General features: G+C 49.3%; 3 non-coding genes across 3 annotated transcripts; all 3 read left to right on the top strand.

Annotated features, from left to right (window-relative positions):
* Positions 1 to 1,614: 1,614 nt before the first annotated feature.
* Positions 1,615 to 1,687, top strand: TRNAR-ACG (transfer RNA arginine (anticodon ACG)). The gene has a single exon. It is a non-coding gene; the product is annotated as a tRNA-Arg (tRNA).
* A 4,191-nt stretch (positions 1,688 to 5,878) lies between these two features.
* TRNAR-ACG (transfer RNA arginine (anticodon ACG)) lies at positions 5,879 to 5,951 on the top strand. Its single transcript has one exon. It is a non-coding gene; the product is annotated as a tRNA-Arg (tRNA).
* A 3,968-nt stretch (positions 5,952 to 9,919) lies between these two features.
* TRNAR-ACG (transfer RNA arginine (anticodon ACG)) lies at positions 9,920 to 9,992 on the top strand. Its single transcript has one exon. It is a non-coding gene; the product is annotated as a tRNA-Arg (tRNA).
* Positions 9,993 to 17,659: the final 7,667 nt, after the last annotated feature.

Below are 17,659 nucleotides of genomic sequence, written 5' to 3'. Positions count from 1 at the left end.
CAGGGTTCAGATATATGTCATGTGAAGTCCAGCATGGTTCAGATAGAGGTCGTGTGAAGTCCAGCAGGGTTCAGATAGAGGTCATGTGAAGTTCAGCAGGGTTCAGAAAGAGGTCATGTGAAGTCCAGCAGGGTTGAGATATATTTCATGTGAAATCCAGCAGGGTTCAGATATATGTCATGTGAAGTCCAGCATGGTTCAGATAGAGGTCGTGTGAAGTCCAGCAGGGTTCAGATAGAGGTCATGTGAAGTCCAGCAGGGTTCAGAAAGAGGTCGCAGTAGGTCCAGCAGGGTTCAGAAAGAGGTCATGTGAAGTCCAGCAGGGTTCAGAAAGAGGTCGCAGTAGGTCCAGCAGGGTTCAGAAAGAGGTCATGTGAAGTCCAGCAGGGTTCAGAAAAGTTGGTGCATTCATTTGTGTTCAGCTGCAATTCCGAGTACTTGTCAGAGGCCTTTGTGCGCGTGGCTCAGGAACGTGCACGTCTGCGACAACCGGAGACCCCTTACGTTGATCACTCATTATTGCAGCACTAAAACATATCAGTAGGAGTGATAGCTAGTAGTCACATGGGCCAGTGGCGCAATGGATAACGCGTCTGACTACGAATCAGAAGATTGTAGGTTCGACTCCTACCTGGTTCAAAACTGATTTTGACTTCACTTCTAGCAATATTTAATGAAGTCGCGTGGTCGCTTTGCTTCTTCAACATATTTTCCTGAAGTCGAATTCATTGGAGTGGTAGTCCACCCCTTGGTGACGATTGAGTAACCTTGGTCACCTCTTTAAAATACAGTCGCGACCCTCGCGTCAAGGATTTGGCAACAGATTACGTCATCTTCCCGTTCCAAACCTGCTTTTTTAGTTCTACTTCCTTGAGGAACAGAGAAACCCAAGGTATCACCGCCATCGGAACGAGGGTCAAGCTGGGCTCAAGTCTTTCACGAACCTGCTGGCCAGGCCCAACGTTCAAATATGGTTGGAGGAGGAATTTGTCATTTGTTCCGGCTGCCTACGAAAGCTCGCCCATGCTTCCTGAAGTACACTGGGATCTGCAACGTCGACCAACGAAGACTGGCAGACCGTCAGTGAAAAGGCACGGTCATGTGAAGTCCAGCAGGGTTCAGATAGAGGTCATGTGAAGTCCAGCAGGGTTCAGATAGAGGTCATGTGAAGTCCAGCAGGGTTCAGAAAGATGTCGTAGGAGGTCAATCAGGGTTCAGAAAGAGGTCAGAGGAGGTTCAGCAGGGTTCAGAAAGAGGTCATAGGAGGTCCAGCAGGGTACAGAAAGAGGTCGCAGTAAGTCCAGCAGGGTTCAGATATATGTCATGTGAAGTCCAGCATGGTTCAGATAGAGGTCGTGTGAAGTCCAGCAGGGTTCAGATAGAGGTCATGTGAAGTTCAGCAGGGTTCAGAAAGAGGTCATGTGAAGTCCAGCAGGGTTCAGAAAAGTTGGTGCATTCATTTGTGTTCAGCTGCAATTCCGAGTACTTGTCAGAGGCCTTTGTGCGCGTGGCTCAGGAACGTGCACGTCTGCGACAACTGGAGACCCCTTACGTTGATCACTCATTATTGCAGCACTAAAACATAACAGTAGGAGTGATAGCTAGTAGTCACATGGGCCAGTGGCGCAATGGATAACGCGTCTGACTACGAATCAGAAGATTGTAGGTTCGACTCCTACCTGGCTCAAAACTGATTTTGACTTCACTTTTAGCAATATTTAATGAAGTCGCGTGGTCGCTTTGCTTCTTCAACATATTTTCCTGAAGTCGAATTCATTGGAGTGGTAGTCCACCCCTTGGTGACGATTGAGTAACCTTGGTCACCTCTTTAAAATACAGTCGCGACCCTCGCGTCAAGGATTTGGCAACAGATTACGTCATCTTCCCGTTCCAAACCTGCTTTTTTAGTTCTACTTCCTTGAGGAACAGAGAAACCCAAGGTATCACCGCCATCGGAACGAGGGTCAAGCTTGGCTCAGGTCTTTCACGAACCTGCTGGCCAGGCCCAACGTTCAAATATGGTTGGAGGAGGAATTTGTCATTTGTTCCGGCTGCCTGCGAAAGCTCGCCCATGCTTCCTGAAGTTCACTGGGATCTGCAACGTCGACCAACGAAGACTGGCAGACCGTCAGTGAAAAGGCACGGTCATGTGAAGTCCAGCAGGGTTCAGAAAGATGTCGTAGGAGGTCAAGCAGGGTTCAGAAAGAGGTCAGAGGAGGTTCAGCAGGGTTCAGAAAGAGGTCGCAGTAGGTCCAGCAGGGTTCAGAAAGAGGTCATGTGAAGTCCAGCAGGGTTCAGATAGAGGTCATGTGAAGTCCAGCAGGGTTCAGATAGAGGTCATGTGAAGTCCAGCATGGTTCAGAAAGATGTCGTAGGAGGTCAATCAGGGTTCAGAAAGAGGTCAGAGGAGGTTCAGCAGGGTTCAGAAAGAGGTCATAGGAGGTCCAGCAGGGTACAGAAAGAGGTCGCAGTAGGTCCAGCAGGGTTCAGAAAGAGGTCGCCGTAGGTCCAGCAGGGTTCAGAAAGAGGTCATGTGAAGTCCAGCATGGTTCAGATAGAGGTCGTGTGAAGTCCAGCAGGGTTCAGATAGAGGTCATGTGAAGTTCAGCAGGGTTCAGAAAGAGGTCATAGGAGGTCCAGCAGGGTACAGAAAGAGGTCGCAGTAGGTCCAGCAGGGTTCAGATAGAGGTCGTGTGAAGTCCAGCTGGGTTCAGATAGAGGTCATGTGAAGTTCAGCAGGGTTCAGAAAGAGGTCATGTGAAGTCCAGCAGGGTTGAGATATATTTCATGTGAAATCCAGCAGGGTTCAGATATATGTCATGTGAAGTCCAGCATGGTTCAGATAGAGGTCGTGTGAAGTCCAGCAGGGTTCAGATAGAGGTCATGTGAAGTTCAGCATGGTTCAGAAAGAGGTCATGTGAAGTCCAGCAGGGTTGAGATATATTTCATGTGAAATCCAGCAGGGTTCAGATATATGTCATGTGAAGTCCAGCATGGTTCAGATAGAGGTCGTGTGAAGTCCAGCAGGGTTCAGATAGAGGTCATGTGAAGTCCAGCAGGGTTCAGAAAGAGGTCGCAGTAGGTCCAGCAGGGTTCAGAAAGAGGTCATGTGAAGTCCAGCAGGGTTCAGAAAGAGGTCGCAGTAGGTCCAGCAGGGTTCAGAAAGAGGTCATGTGAAGTCCAGCAGGGTTCAGAAAAGTTGGTGCATTCATTTGTGTTCAGCTGCAATTCCGAGTACTTGTCAGAGGCCTTTGTGCGCGTGGCTCAGGAACGTGCACGTCTGCGACAACCGGAGACCCCTTACGTTGATCACTCATTATTGCAGCACTAAAACATATCAGTAGGAGTGATAGTTAGTAGTCACATGGGCCAGTGGCGCAATGGATAACGCGTCTGACTACGAATCAGAAGATTGCAGGTTCGACTCCTACCTGGCTCAAAACTGATTTTGACTTCACTTTTAGCAATATTTAATGAAGTCGCGTGGTCGCTTTGCTTCTTCAACATATTTTCCTGAAGTCGAATTCATTGGAGTGGTAGTCCACCCCTTGGTGACGATTGAGTAACCTTGGTCACCTCCTTAAAATACAGTCGCGACCCTCGCGTCAAGGATTTGGCAACAGATTACGTCATCTTCCCGTTCCAAACCTGCTTTTTTAGTTCTACTTCCTTGAGGAACAGAGAAACCCAAGGTATCACCGCCATCGGAACGAGGGTCAAGCTGGGCTCAAGTCTTTCACGAACCTGCTGGCCAGGCCCAACGTTCAAATATGGTTGGAGGAGGAATTTGTCATTTGTTCCGGCTGCCTGCGAAAGCTCGCCCATGCTTCCTGAAGTACACTGGGATCTGCAACGTCGACCAACGAAGACTGGCAGACCGTCAGTGAAAAGGCACGGTCATGTGAAGTCCAGCAGGGTTCAGAAAGATGTCGTAGGAGGTCAAGCAGGGTTCAGAAAGAGGTCAGAGGAGGTTCAGCAGGGTTCAGAAAGAGGTCATAGGAGGTCCAGCAGGGTACAGAAAGAGGTCGCAGTAGGTCCAGCAGGGTTCAGAAAGAGGTCATGTGAAGTCCAGCAGGGTTCAGATAGAGGTCATGTGAAGTCCAGCAGGGTTCAGATAGAGGTCATGTGAAGTCCAGCAGGGTTCAGAAAGATGTCGTAGGAGGTCAATCAGGGTTCAGAAAGAGGTCAGAGGAGGTTCAGCAGGGTTCAGAAAGAGGTCATAGGAGGTCCAGCAGGGTACAGAAAGAGGTCGCAGTAGGTCCAGCAGGGTTCAGAAAGAGGTCATGTGAAGTCCAGCAGGGTTCAGATAGAGGTCATGTGAAGTCCAGCAGGGTTCAGAAAGGAGTCATGTGAAGTCCAGCAGGGTTCAGATATATGTCATGTGAAGTCCAGCATGGTTCAGATAGAGGTCGTGTGAAGTCCAGCAGGGTTCAGATAGAGGTCATGTGAAGTTCAGCAGGGTTCAGAAAGAGGTCATGTGAAGTCCAGCAGGGTTCAGAAAAGTTGGTGCATTCATTTGTGTTCAGCTGCAATTCCGAGTACTTGTCAGAGGCCTTTGTGCGCGTGGCTCAGGAACGTGCACGTCTGCGACAACCGGAGACCCCTTACGTTGATCACTCATTATTGCAGCGCTAAAACATATCAGTAGGAGTGATAGCTAGTAGTCACATGGGCCAGTGGCGCAATGGATAACGTGTCTGACTACGAATCAGAAGATTGTAGGTTCGACTCCTACCTGGTTCAAAACTGATTTTGACTTCACTTCTAGCAATATTTAATGAAGTCGCGTGGTCGCTTTGCTTCTTCAACATATTTTCCTGAAGTCGAATTCATTGGAGTGGTAGTCCACCCCTTGGTGACGATTGAGTAACCTTGGTCACCTCTTTAAAATACAGTCGCGACCCTCGCGTCAAGGATTTGGCAACAGATTACGTCATCTTCCCGTTCAAAACCTGCTTTTTTAGTTCTACGTCCTTGAGGGACAGAGAAACCCAAGGTATCACCGCCATCGGAACGAGGGTCAAGCTGGGCTCAAGTCTTTCACGAACCTGCTGGCCAGGCCCAACGTTCAAATATGGTTGGAGGAGGAATTTGTCATTTGTTCCGGCTGCCTGCGAAAGCTCGCCCATGCTTCCTGAAGTACACTGGGATCTGCAACGTCGACCAACGAAGACTGGCAGACCGTCAGTGAAAAGGCACGGTCATGTGAAGTCCAGCAGGGTTCAGAAAGATGTCGTAGGAGGTCAAGCAGGGTTCAGAAAGAGGTCAGAGGAGGTTCAGTAGGGTTCAGAAAGAGGTCATAGGAGGTCCAGCAGGGTACAGAAAGAGGTCGCAGTAGGTCCAGCAGGGTTCAGAAAGAGGTCATGTGAAGTCCAGCAGGGTTCAGATAGAGGTCATGTGAAGTCCAGCAGGGTTCAGATAGAGGTCATGTGAAGTCCAGCAGGGTTCAGAAAGATGTCGTAGGAGGTCAATCAGGGTTCAGAAAGAGGTCAGAGGAGGTTCAGCAGGGTTCAGAAAGAGGTCATAGGAGGTCCAGCAGGGTACAGAAAGAGGTCGCAGTAGGTCCAGCAGGGTTCAGAAAGAGGTCATGTGAAGTCCAGCAGGGTTCAGATAGAGGTCATGCGAAGTCCAGCAGGGTTCAGAAAGGAGTCATGTGAAGTCCAGCAGGGTTCAGATATATGTCATGTGAAGTCCAGCAGGGTTCAGAAAAGTTGGTGCATTCATTTGTGTTCAGCTGCAATTCCGAGGAATTGTCAGAGGCCTTTGTGCGCGTGGCTCAGGAACGTGCACGTCTGCGACAACCGGAGACCCCTTACGTTGATCACTCATTATTGCAGCACTAAAACATATCAGTAGAAGTGATAGCTAGTAGTCACATGGGCCAGTGGCGCAATGGATAACGCGTCTGACTACGAATCAGAAGATTGTAGGTTCGACTCCTACCTGGCTCAAAACTGATTTTGACTTCACTTTTAGCAATATTTAATGAAGTCGCGTGGTCGCTTTGCTTCTTCAACATATTTTCCTGAAGTCGAATTCATTGGAGTGGTCGTCCACCCCTTGGTGACGATTGAGTAACCTTGGTCACCTCTTTAAAATACAGTCGCGACCCTCGCGTCAAGGATTTGGCAACAGATTACGTCATCTTCCCGTTCCAAACCTGCTTTTTTAGTTCTACTTCCTTGAGGAACAGAGAAACCCAAGGTATCACCGCCATCGGAACGAGGGTCAAGCTGGGCTCAAGTCTTTCACGAACCTGCTGGCCAGGCCCAACGTTCAAATATGGTTGGAGGAGGAATTTGTCATTTGTTCCGGCTGCCTGCGAAAGCACGCCCATGCTTCCTGAAGTACACTGGGATCTGCAACGTCGACCAACGAAGACTGGCAGACCGTCAGTGAAAAGGCACGGTCATGTGAAGTCCAGCAGGGTTCAGAAAGATGTCGTAGGAGGTCAAGCAGGGTTCAGAAAGAGGTCAGAGGAGGTTCAGCAGGGTTCAGAAAGAGGTCATAGGAGGTCCAGCAGGGTACAGAAAGAGGTCGCAGTAGGTCCAGCAGGGTTCAGAAAGAGGTCATGTGAAGTCCAGCAGGGTTCAGATAGAGGTCATGTGAAGTCCAGCAGGGTTCAGATAGAGGTCATGTGAAGTCCAGCAGGGTTCAGAAAGATGTCGTAGGAGGTCAATCAGGGTTCAGAAAGAGGTCAGAGGAGGTTCAGCAGGGTTCAGAAAGAGGTCATAGGAGATCCAGCAGGGTACAGAAAGAGGTCATATGAGGTCCAGCAGGGTACAGAAAGAGGTCGCAGTAGGTCCAGCAGGGTTCAGATATATGTCATGTGAAGTCCAGCATGGTTCAGATAGAGGTCGTGTGAAGTCCAGCAGGGTTCAGATAGAGGTCATGTGAAGTTCAGCAGGGTTCAGAAAGAGGTCATGTGAAGTCCAGCAGGGTTCAGAAAAGTTGGTGCATTCATTTGTGTTCAGCTGCAATTCCGAGTACTTGTCAGAGGCCTTTGTGCGCGTGGCTCAGGAACGTGCACGTCTGCGACAACCGGAGACCCCTTACGTTGATCACTCATTATTGCAGCACTAAAACATATCAGTAGGAGTGATAGCTAGTAGTCACATGGGCCAGTGGCGCAATGGATAACGTGTCTGACTACGAATCAGAAAGATTGTAGGTTCGACTCCTACCTGGTTCAAAACTGATTTTGACTTCACTTCTAGCAATATTTAATGAAGTCGCGTGGTCGCTTTGCTTCTTCAACATATTTTCCTGAAGTCGAATTCATTGGAGTGGTAGTCCACCCCTTGGTGACGATTGAGTAACCTTGGTCACCTCTTTAAAATACAGTCGCGACCCTCGCGTCAAGGATTTGGCAACAGATTACGTCATCTTCCCGTTCCAAACCTGCTTTTTTAGTTCTACTTCCTTGAGGAACAGAGAAACCCAAGGTATCACCGCCATCGGAACGAGGGTCAAGCTTGGCTCAGGTCTTTCACGAACCTGCTGGCCAGGCCCAACGTTCAAATATGGTTGGAGGAGGAATTTGTCATTTGTTCCGGCTGCCTGCGAAAGCTCGCCCATGCTTCCTGAAGTTCACTGGGATCTGCAACGTCGACCAACGAAGACTGGCAGACCGTCAGTGAAAAGGCACGGTCATGTGAAGTCCAGCAGGGTTCAGAAAGATGTCGTAGGAGGTCAAGCAGGGTTCAGAAAGAGGTCAGAGGAGGTTCAGCAGGGTTCAGAAAGAGGTCGCAGTAGGTCCAGCAGGGTTCAGAAAGAGGTCATGTGAAGTCCAGCAGGGTTCAGATAGAGGTCATGTGAAGTCCAGCAGGGTTCAGATAGAGGTCATGTGAAGTCCAGCAGGGTTCAGAAAGATGTCGTAGGAGGTCAATCAGGGTTCAGAAAGAGGTCAGAGGAGGTTCAGCAGGGTTCAGAAAGAGGTCATAGGAGGTCCAGCAGGGTACAGAAAGAGGTCGCAGTAGGTCCAGCAGGGTTCAGAAAGAGGTCGCCGTAGGTCCAGCAGGGTTCAGAAAGAGGTCATGTGAAGTCCAGCATGGTTCAGATAGAGGTCGTGTGAAGTCCAGCAGGGTTCAGATAGAGGTCATGTGAAGTTCAGCAGGGTTCAGAAAGAGGTCATAGGAGGTCCAGCAGGGTACAGAAAGAGGTCGCAGTAGGTCCAGCAGGGTTCAGATAGAGGTCGTGTGAAGTCCAGTTGGGTTCAGATAGAGGTCATGTGAAGTTCAGCAGGGTTCAGAAAGAGGTCATGTGAAGTCCAGCAGGGTTGAGATATATTTCATGTGAAATCCAGCAGGGTTCAGATATATGTCATGTGAAGTCCAGCATGGTTCAGATAGAGGTCGTGTGAAGTCCAGCAGGGTTCAGATAGAGGTCATGTGAAGTTCAGCAGGGTTCAGAAAGAGGTCATGTGAAGTCCAGCAGGGTTGAGATATATTTCATGTGAAATCCAGCAGGGTTCAGATATATGTCATGTGAAGTCCAGCATGGTTCAGATAGAGGTCGTGTGAAGTCCAGCAGGGTTCAGATAGAGGTCATGTGAAGTCCAGCAGGGTTCAGAAAGAGGTCGCAGTAGGTCCAGCAGGGTTCAGAAAGAGGTCATGTGAAGTCCAGCAGGGTTCAGAAAGAGGTCGCAGTAGGTCCAGCAGGGTTCAGAAAGAGGTCATGTGAAGTCCAGCAGGGTTCAGAAAAGTTGGTGCATTCATTTGTGTTCAGCTGCAATTCCGAGTACTTGTCAGAGGCCTTTGTGCGCGTGGCTCAGGAACGTGCACGTCTGCGACAACCGGAGACCCCTTACGTTGATCACTCATTATTGCAGCACTAAAACATATCAGTAGGAGTGATAGCTAGTAGTCACATGGGCCAGTGGCGCAATGGATAACGCGTCTGACTACGAATCAGAAGATTGTAGGTTCGACTCCTACCTGGTTCAAAACTGATTTTGACTTCACTTCTAGCAATATTTAATGAAGTCGCGTGGTCGCTTTGCTTCTTCAACATATTTTCCTGAAGTCGAATTCATTGGAGTGGTAGTCCACCCCTTGGTGACGATTGAGTAACCTTGGTCACCTCTTTAAAATACAGTCGCGACCCTCGCGTCAAGGATTTGGCAACAGATTACGTCATCTTCCCGTTCCAAACCTGCTTTTTTAGTTCTACTTCCTTGAGGAACAGAGAAACCCAAGGTATCACCGCCATCGGAACGAGGGTCAAGCTGGGCTCAAGTCTTTCACGAACCTGCTGGCCAGGCCCAACGTTCAAATATGGTTGGAGGAGGAATTTGTCATTTGTTCCGGCTGCCTGCGAAAGCTCGCCCATGCTTCCTGAAGTACACTGGGATCTGCAACGTCGACCAACGAAGACTGGCAGACCGTCAGTGAAAAGGCACGGTCATGTGAAGTCCAGCAGGGTTCAGATAGAGGTCATGTGAAGTCCAGCAGGGTTCAGATAGAGGTCATGTGAAGTCCAGCAGGGTTCAGAAAGATGTCGTAGGAGGTCAATCAGGGTTCAGAAAGAGGTCAGAGGAGGTTCAGCAGGGTTCAGAAAGAGGTCATAGGAGGTCCAGCAGGGTACAGAAAGAGGTCGCAGTAAGTCCAGCAGGGTTCAGATATATGTCATGTGAAGTCCAGCATGGTTCAGATAGAGGTCGTGTGAAGTCCAGCAGGGTTCAGATAGAGGTCATGTGAAGTTCAGCAGGGTTCAGAAAGAGGTCATGTGAAGTCCAGCAGGGTTCAGAAAAGTTGGTGCATTCATTTGTGTTCAGCTGCAATTCCGAGTACTTGTCAGAGGCCTTTGTGCGCGTGGCTCAGGAACGTGCACGTCTGCGACAACTGGAGACCCCTTACGTTGATCACTCATTATTGCAGCACTAAAACATATCAGTAGGAGTGATAGCTAGTAGTCACATGGGCCAGTGGCGCAATGGATAACGCGTCTGACTACGAATCAGAAGATTGTAGGTTCGACTCCTACCTGGCTCAAAACTGATTTTGACTTCACTTTTAGCAATATTTAATGAAGTCGCGTGGTCGCTTTGCTTCTTCAACATATTTTCCTGAAGTCGAATTCATTGGAGTGGTAGTCCACCCCTTGGTGACGATTGAGTAACCTTGGTCACCTCTTTAAAATACAGTCGCGACCCTCGCGTCAAGGATTTGGCAACAGATTACGTCATCTTCCCGTTCCAAACCTGCTTTTTTAGTTCTACTTCCTTGAGGAACAGAGAAACCCAAGGTATCACCGCCATCGGAACGAGGGTCAAGCTTGGCTCAGGTCTTTCACGAACCTGCTGGCCAGGCCCAACGTTCAAATATGGTTGGAGGAGGAATTTGTCATTTGTTCCGGCTGCCTGCGAAAGCTCGCCCATGCTTCCTGAAGTTCACTGGGATCTGCAACGTCGACCAACGAAGACTGGCAGACCGTCAGTGAAAAGGCACGGTCATGTGAAGTCCAGCAGGGTTCAGAAAGATGTCGTAGGAGGTCAAGCAGGGTTCAGAAAGAGGTCAGAGGAGGTTCAGCAGGGTTCAGAAAGAGGTCGCAGTAGGTCCAGCAGGGTTCAGAAAGAGGTCATGTGAAGTCCAGCAGGGTTCAGATAGAGGTCATGTGAAGTCCAGCAGGGTTCAGATAGAGGTCATGTGAAGTCCAGCAGGGTTCAGAAAGATGTCGTAGGAGGTCAATCAGGGTTCAGAAAGAGGTCAGAGGAGGTTCAGCAGGGTTCAGAAAGAGGTCATAGGAGGTCCAGCAGGGTACAGAAAGAGGTCGCAGTAGGTCCAGCAGGGTTCAGAAAGAGGTCGCCGTAGGTCCAGCAGGGTTCAGAAAGAGGTCATGTGAAGTCCAGCATGGTTCAGATAGAGGTCGTGTGAAGTCCAGCAGGGTTCAGATAGAGGTCATGTGAAGTTCAGCAGGGTTCAGAAAGAGGTCATAGGAGGTCCAGCAGGGTACAGAAAGAGGTCGCAGTAGGTCCAGCAGGGTTCAGATAGAGGTCGTGTGAAGTCCAGCTGGGTTCAGATAGAGGTCATGTGAAGTTCAGCAGGGTTCAGAAAGAGGTCATGTGAAGTCCAGCAGGGTTGAGATATATTTCATGTGAAATCCAGCAGGGTTCAGATATATGTCATGTGAAGTCCAGCATGGTTCAGATAGAGGTCGTGTGAAGTCCAGCAGGGTTCAGATAGAGGTCATGTGAAGTTCAGCAGGGTTCAGAAAGAGGTCATGTGAAGTCCAGCAGGGTTGAGATATATTTCATGTGAAATCCAGCAGGGTTCAGATATATGTCATGTGAAGTCCAGCATGGTTCAGATAGAGGTCGTGTGAAGTCCAGCAGGGTTCAGATAGAGGTCATGTGAAGTCCAGCAGGGTTCAGAAAGAGGTCGCAGTAGGTCCAGCAGGGTTCAGAAAGAGGTCATGTGAAGTCCAGCAGGGTTCAGAAAGAGGTCGCAGTAGGTCCAGCAGGGTTCAGAAAGAGGTCATGTGAAGTCCAGCAGGGTTCAGAAAAGTTGGTGCATTCATTTGTGTTCAGCTGCAATTCCGAGTACTTGTCAGAGGCCTTTGTGCGCGTGGCTCAGGAACGTGCACGTCTGCGACAACCGGAGACCCCTTACGTTGATCACTCATTATTGCAGCACTAAAACATATCAGTAGGAGTGATAGCTAGTAGTCACATGGGCCAGTGGCGCAATGGATAACGCGTCTGACTACGAATCAGAAGATTGTAGGTTCGACTCCTACCTGGTTCAAAACTGATTTTGACTTCACTTCTAGCAATATTTAATGAAGTCGCGTGGTCGCTTTGCTTCTTCAACATATTTTCCTGAAGTCGAATTCATTGGAGTGGTAGTCCACCCCTTGGTGACGATTGAGTAACCTTGGTCACCTCTTTAAAATACAGTCGCGACCCTCGCGTCAAGGATTTGGCAACAGATTACGTCATCTTCCCGTTCCAAACCTGCTTTTTTAGTTCTACTTCCTTGAGGAACAGAGAAACCCAAGGTATCACCGCCATCGGAACGAGGGTCAAGCTGGGCTCAAGTCTTTCACGAACCTGCTGGCCAGGCCCAACGTTCAAATATGGTTGGAGGAGGAATTTGTCATTTGTTCCGGCTGCCTGCGAAAGCTCGCCCATGCTTCCTGAAGTACACTGGGATCTGCAACGTCGACCAACGAAGACTGGCAGACCGTCAGTGAAAAGGCACGGTCATGTGAAGTCCAGCAGGGTTCAGATAGAGGTCATGTGAAGTCCAGCAGGGTTCAGATAGAGGTCATGTGAAGTCCAGCAGGGTTCAGAAAGATGTCGTCGGAGGTCAATCAGGGTTCAGAAAGAGGTCAGAGGAGGTTCAGCAGGGTTCAGAAAGAGGTCATAGGAGGTCCAGCAGGGTACAGAAAGAGGTCGCAGTAAGTCCAGCAGGGTTCAGATATATGTCATGTGAAGTCCAGCATGGTTCAGATAGAGGTCGTGTGAAGTCCAGCAGGGTTCAGATAGAGGTCATGTGAAGTTCAGCAGGGTTCAGAAAGAGGTCATGTGAAGTCCAGCAGGGTTCAGAAAAGTTGGTGCATTCATTTGTGTTCAGCTGCAATTCCGAGTACTTGTCAGAGGCCTTTGTGCGCGTGGCTCAGGAACGTGCACGTCTGCGACAACTGGAGACCCCTTACGTTGATCACTCATTATTGCAGCACTAAAACATATCAGTAGGAGTGATAGCTAGTAGTCACATGGGCCAGTGGCGCAATGGATAACGCGTCTGACGACGAATCAGAAGATTGTAGGTTCGACTCCTACCTGGCTCAAAACTGATTTTGACTTCACTTTTAGCAATATTTAATGAAGTCGCGTGGTCGCTTTGCTTCTTCAACATATTTTCCTGAAGTCGAATTCATTGGAGTGGTAGTCCACCCCTTGGTGACGATTGAGTAACCTTGGTCACCTCTTTAAAATACAGTCGCGACCCTCGCGTCAAGGATTTGGCAACAGATTACGTCATCTTCCCGTTCCAAACCTGCTTTTTTAGTTCTACTTCCTTGAGGAACAGAGAAACCCAAGGTATCACCGCCATCGGAACGAGGGTCAAGCTTGGCTCAGGTCTTTCACGAACCTGCTGGCCAGGCCCAACGTTCAAATATGGTTGGAGGAGGAATTTGTCATTTGTTCCGGCTGCCTGCGAAAGCTCGCCCATGCTTCCTGAAGTTCACTGGGATCTGCAACGTCGACCAACGAAGACTGGCAGACCGTCAGTGAAAAGGCACGGTCATGTGAAGTCCAGCAGGGTTCAGAAAGATGTCGTAGGAGGTCAAGCAGGGTTCAGAAAGAGGTCAGAGGAGGTTCAGCAGGGTTCAGAAAGAGGTCGCAGTAGGTCCAGCAGGGTTCAGAAAGAGGTCATGTGAAGTCCAGCAGGGTTCAGATAGAGGTCATGTGAAGTCCAGCAGGGTTCAGATAGAGGTCATGTGAAGTCCAGCATGGTTCAGAAAGATGTCGTAGGAGGTCAATCAGGGTTCAGAAAGAGGTCAGAGGAGGTTCAGCAGGGTTCAGAAAGAGGTCATAGGAGGTCCAGCAGGGTACAGAAAGAGGTCGCAGTAGGTCCAGCAGGGTTCAGAAAGAGGTCGCCGTAGGTCCAGCAGGGTTCAGAAAGAGGTCATGTGAAGTCCAGCATGGTTCAGATAGAGGTCGTGTGAAGTCCAGCAGGGTTCAGATAGAGGTCATGTGAAGTTCAGCAGGGTTCAGAAAGAGGTCATAGGAGGTCCAGCAGGGTACAGAAAGAGGTCGCAGTAGGTCCAGCAGGGTTCAGATAGAGGTCGTGTGAAGTCCAGCTGGGTTCAGATAGAGGTCATGTGAAGTTCAGCAGGGTTCAGAAAGAGGTCATGTGAAGTCCAGCAGGGTTGAGATATATTTCATGTGAAATCCAGCAGGGTTCAGATATATGTCATGTGAAGTCCAGCATGGTTCAGATAGAGGTCGTGTGAAGTCCAGCAGGGTTCAGATAGAGGTCATGTGAAGTTCAGCATGGTTCAGAAAGAGGTCATGTGAAGTCCAGCAGGGTTGAGATATATTTCATGTGAAATCCAGCAGGGTTCAGATATATGTCATGTGAAGTCCAGCATGGTTCAGATAGAGGTCGTGTGAAGTCCAGCAGGGTTCAGATAGAGGTCATGTGAAGTCCAGCAGGGTTCAGAAAGAGGTCGCAGTAGGTCCAGCAGGGTTCAGAAAGAGGTCATGTGAAGTCCAGCAGGGTTCAGAAAGAGGTCGCAGTAGGTCCAGCAGGGTTCAGAAAGAGGTCATGTGAAGTCCAGCAGGGTTCAGAAAAGTTGGTGCATTCATTTGTGTTCAGCTGCAATTCCGAGTACTTGTCAGAGGCCTTTGTGCGCGTGGCTCAGGAACGTGCACGTCTGCGACAACCGGAGACCCCTTACGTTGATCACTCATTATTGCAGCACTAAAACATATCAGTAGGAGTGATAGTTAGTAGTCACATGGGCCAGTGGCGCAATGGATAACGCGTCTGACTACGAATCAGAAGATTGCAGGTTCGACTCCTACCTGGCTCAAAACTGATTTTGACTTCACTTTTAGCAATATTTAATGAAGTCGCGTGGTCGCTTTGCTTCTTCAACATATTTTCCTGAAGTCGAATTCATTGGAGTGGTAGTCCACCCCTTGGTGACGATTGAGTAACCTTGGTCACCTCTTTAAAATACAGTCGCGACCCTCGCGTCAAGGATTTGGCAACAGATTACGTCATCTTCCCGTTCCAAACCTGCTTTTTTAGTTCTACTTCCTTGAGGAACAGAGAAACCCAAGGTATCACCGCCATCGGAACGAGGGTCAAGCTTGGCTCAGGTCTTTCACGAACCTGCTGGCCAGGCCCAACGTTCAAATATGGTTGGAGGAGGAATTTGTCATTTGTTCCGGCTGCCTGCGAAAGCTCGCCCATGCTTCCTGAAGTTCACTGGGATCTGCAACGTCGACCAACGAAGACTGGCAGACCGTCAGTGAAAAGGCACGGTCATGTGAAGTCCAGCAGGGTTCAGAAAGATGTCGTAGGAGGTCAAGCAGGGTTCAGAAAGAGGTCAGAGGAGGTTCAGCAGGGTTCAGAAAGAGGTCGCAGTAGGTCCAGCAGGGTTCAGAAAGAGGTCATGTGAAGTCCAGCAGGGTTCAGATAGAGGTCATGTGAAGTCCAGCAGGGTTCAGATAGAGGTCATGTGAAGTCCAGCATGGTTCAGAAAGATGTCGTAGGAGGTCAATCAGGGTTCAGAAAGAGGTCAGAGGAGGTTCAGCAGGGTTCAGAAAGAGGTCATAGGAGGTCCAGCAGGGTACAGAAAGAGGTCGCAGTAGGTCCAGCAGGGTTCAGAAAGAGGTCGCCGTAGGTCCAGCAGGGTTCAGAAAGAGGTCATGTGAAGTCCAGCATGGTTCAGATAGAGGTCGTGTGAAGTCCAGCAGGGTTCAGATAGAGGTCATGTGAAGTTCAGCAGGGTTCAGAAAGAGGTCATAGGAGGTCCAGCAGGGTACAGAAAGAGGTCGCAGTAGGTCCAGCAGGGTTCAGATAGAGGTCGTGTGAAGTCCAGCTGGGTTCAGATAGAGGTCATGTGAAGTTCAGCAGGGTTCAGAAAGAGGTCATGTGAAGTCCAGCAGGGTTGAGATATATTTCATGTGAAATCCAGCAGGGTTCAGATATATGTCATGTGAAGTCCAGCATGGTTCAGATAGAGGTCGTGTGAAGTCCAGCAGGGTTCAGATAGAGGTCATGTGAAGTTCAGCATGGTTCAGAAAGAGGTCATGTGAAGTCCAGCAGGGTTGAGATATATTTCATGTGAAATCCAGCAGGGTTCAGATATATGTCATGTGAAGTCCAGCATGGTTCAGATAGAGGTCGTGTGAAGTCCAGCAGGGTTCAGATAGAGGTCATGTGAAGTCCAGCAGGGTTCAGAAAGAGGTCGCAGTAGGTCCAGCAGGGTTCAGAAAGAGGTCATGTGAAGTCCAGCAGGGTTCAGAAAGAGGTCGCAGTAGGTCCAGCAGGGTTCAGAAAGAGGTCATGTGAAGTCCAGCAGGGTTCAGAAAAGTTGGTGCATTCATTTGTGTTCAGCTGCAATTCCGAGTACTTGTCAGAGGCCTTTGTGCGCGTGGCTCAGGAACGTGCACGTCTGCGACAACCGGAGACCCCTTACGTTGATCACTCATTATTGCAGCACTAAAACATATCAGTAGGAGTGATAGTTAGTAGTCACATGGGCCAGTGGCGCAATGGATAACGCGTCTGACTACGAATCAGAAGATTGCAGGTTCGACTCCTACCTGGCTCAAAACTGATTTTGACTTCACTTTTAGCAATATTTAATGAAGTCGCGTGGTCGCTTTGCTTCTTCAACATATTTTCCTGAAGTCGAATTCATTGGAGTGGTAGTCCACCCCTTGGTGACGATTGAGTAACCTTGGTCACCTCCTTAAAATACAGTCGCGACCCTCGCGTCAAGGATTTGGCAACAGATTACGTCATCTTCCCGTTCCAAACCTGCTTTTTTAGTTCTACTTCCTTGAGGAACAGAGAAACCCAAGGTATCACCGCCATCGGAACGAGGGTCAAGCTGGGCTCAAGTCTTTCACGAACCTGCTGGCCAGGCCCAACGTTCAAATATGGTTGGAGGAGGAATTTATCATTTGTTCCGGCTGCCTGCGAAAGCTCGCCCATGCTTCCTGAAGTACACTGGGATCTGCAACGTCGACCAACGAAGACTGGCAGACCGTCAGTGAAAAGGCACGGTCATGTGAAGTCCAGCAGGGTTCAGAAAGATGTCGTAGGAGGTCAAGCAGGGTTCAGAAAGAGGTCAGAGGAGGTTCAGCAGGGTTCAGAAAGAGGTCATAGGAGGTCCAGCAGGGTACAGAAAGAGGTCGCATTAGGTCCAGCAGGGTTCAGAAAGAGGTCATGTGAAGTCCAGCAGGGTTCAGATAGAGGTCATGTGAAGTCCAGCAGGGTTCAGATAGAGGTCATGTGAAGTCCAGCAGGGTTCAGAAAGATGTCGTAGGAGGTCAATCAGGGTTCAGAAAGAGGTCAGAGGAGGTTCAGCAGGGTTCAGAAAGAGGTCATAGGAGGTCCAGCAGGGTACAGAAAGAGGTCGCAGTAGGTCCAGCAGGGTTCAGAAAGAGGTCATGTGAAGTCCAGCAGGGTTCAGATAGAGGTCATGTGAAGTCCAGCAGGGTTCAGAAAGGAGTCATGTGAAGTCCAGCAGGGTTCAGATATATGTCATGTGAAGTCCAGCATGGTTCAGATAGAGGTCGTGTGAAGTCCAGCAGGGTTCAGATAGAGGTCATGTGAAGTTCAGCAGGGTTCAGAAAGAGGTCATGTGAAGTCCAGCAGGGTTCAGAAAAGTTGGTGCATTCATTTGTGTTCAGCTGCAATTCCGAGTACTTGTCAGAGGCCTTTGTGCGCGTGGCTCAGGAAAGTGCACGTCTGCGACAACCGGAGACCCCTTCCGTTGATCACTCATTATTGCAGCACTAAAACATATCAGTAGGAGTGATAGCTAGTAGTCACATGGGCCAGTGAGCGCAATGGATAACGCATCTGACTACGAATCAGTAGATTGTAGGTTCGACTCCTACCTGGCTCAAAACTGATTTTGACTTCACTTTTAGCAATATTTAATGAAGTCGCGTGGTCGCTTTGCT

This window comes from Myxine glutinosa, chromosome 9 (genome assembly GCF_964187855.1).
Source record: "Myxine glutinosa chromosome 9, kmMyxGlut1.1, whole genome shotgun sequence".
Classification (NCBI taxonomy): domain Eukaryota; kingdom Metazoa; phylum Chordata; class Myxini; order Myxiniformes; family Myxinidae; genus Myxine; species Myxine glutinosa.
Note: the sequence above shows the minus strand (reverse complement) of the source record. Positions and strands in the feature narration are given on the sequence as shown.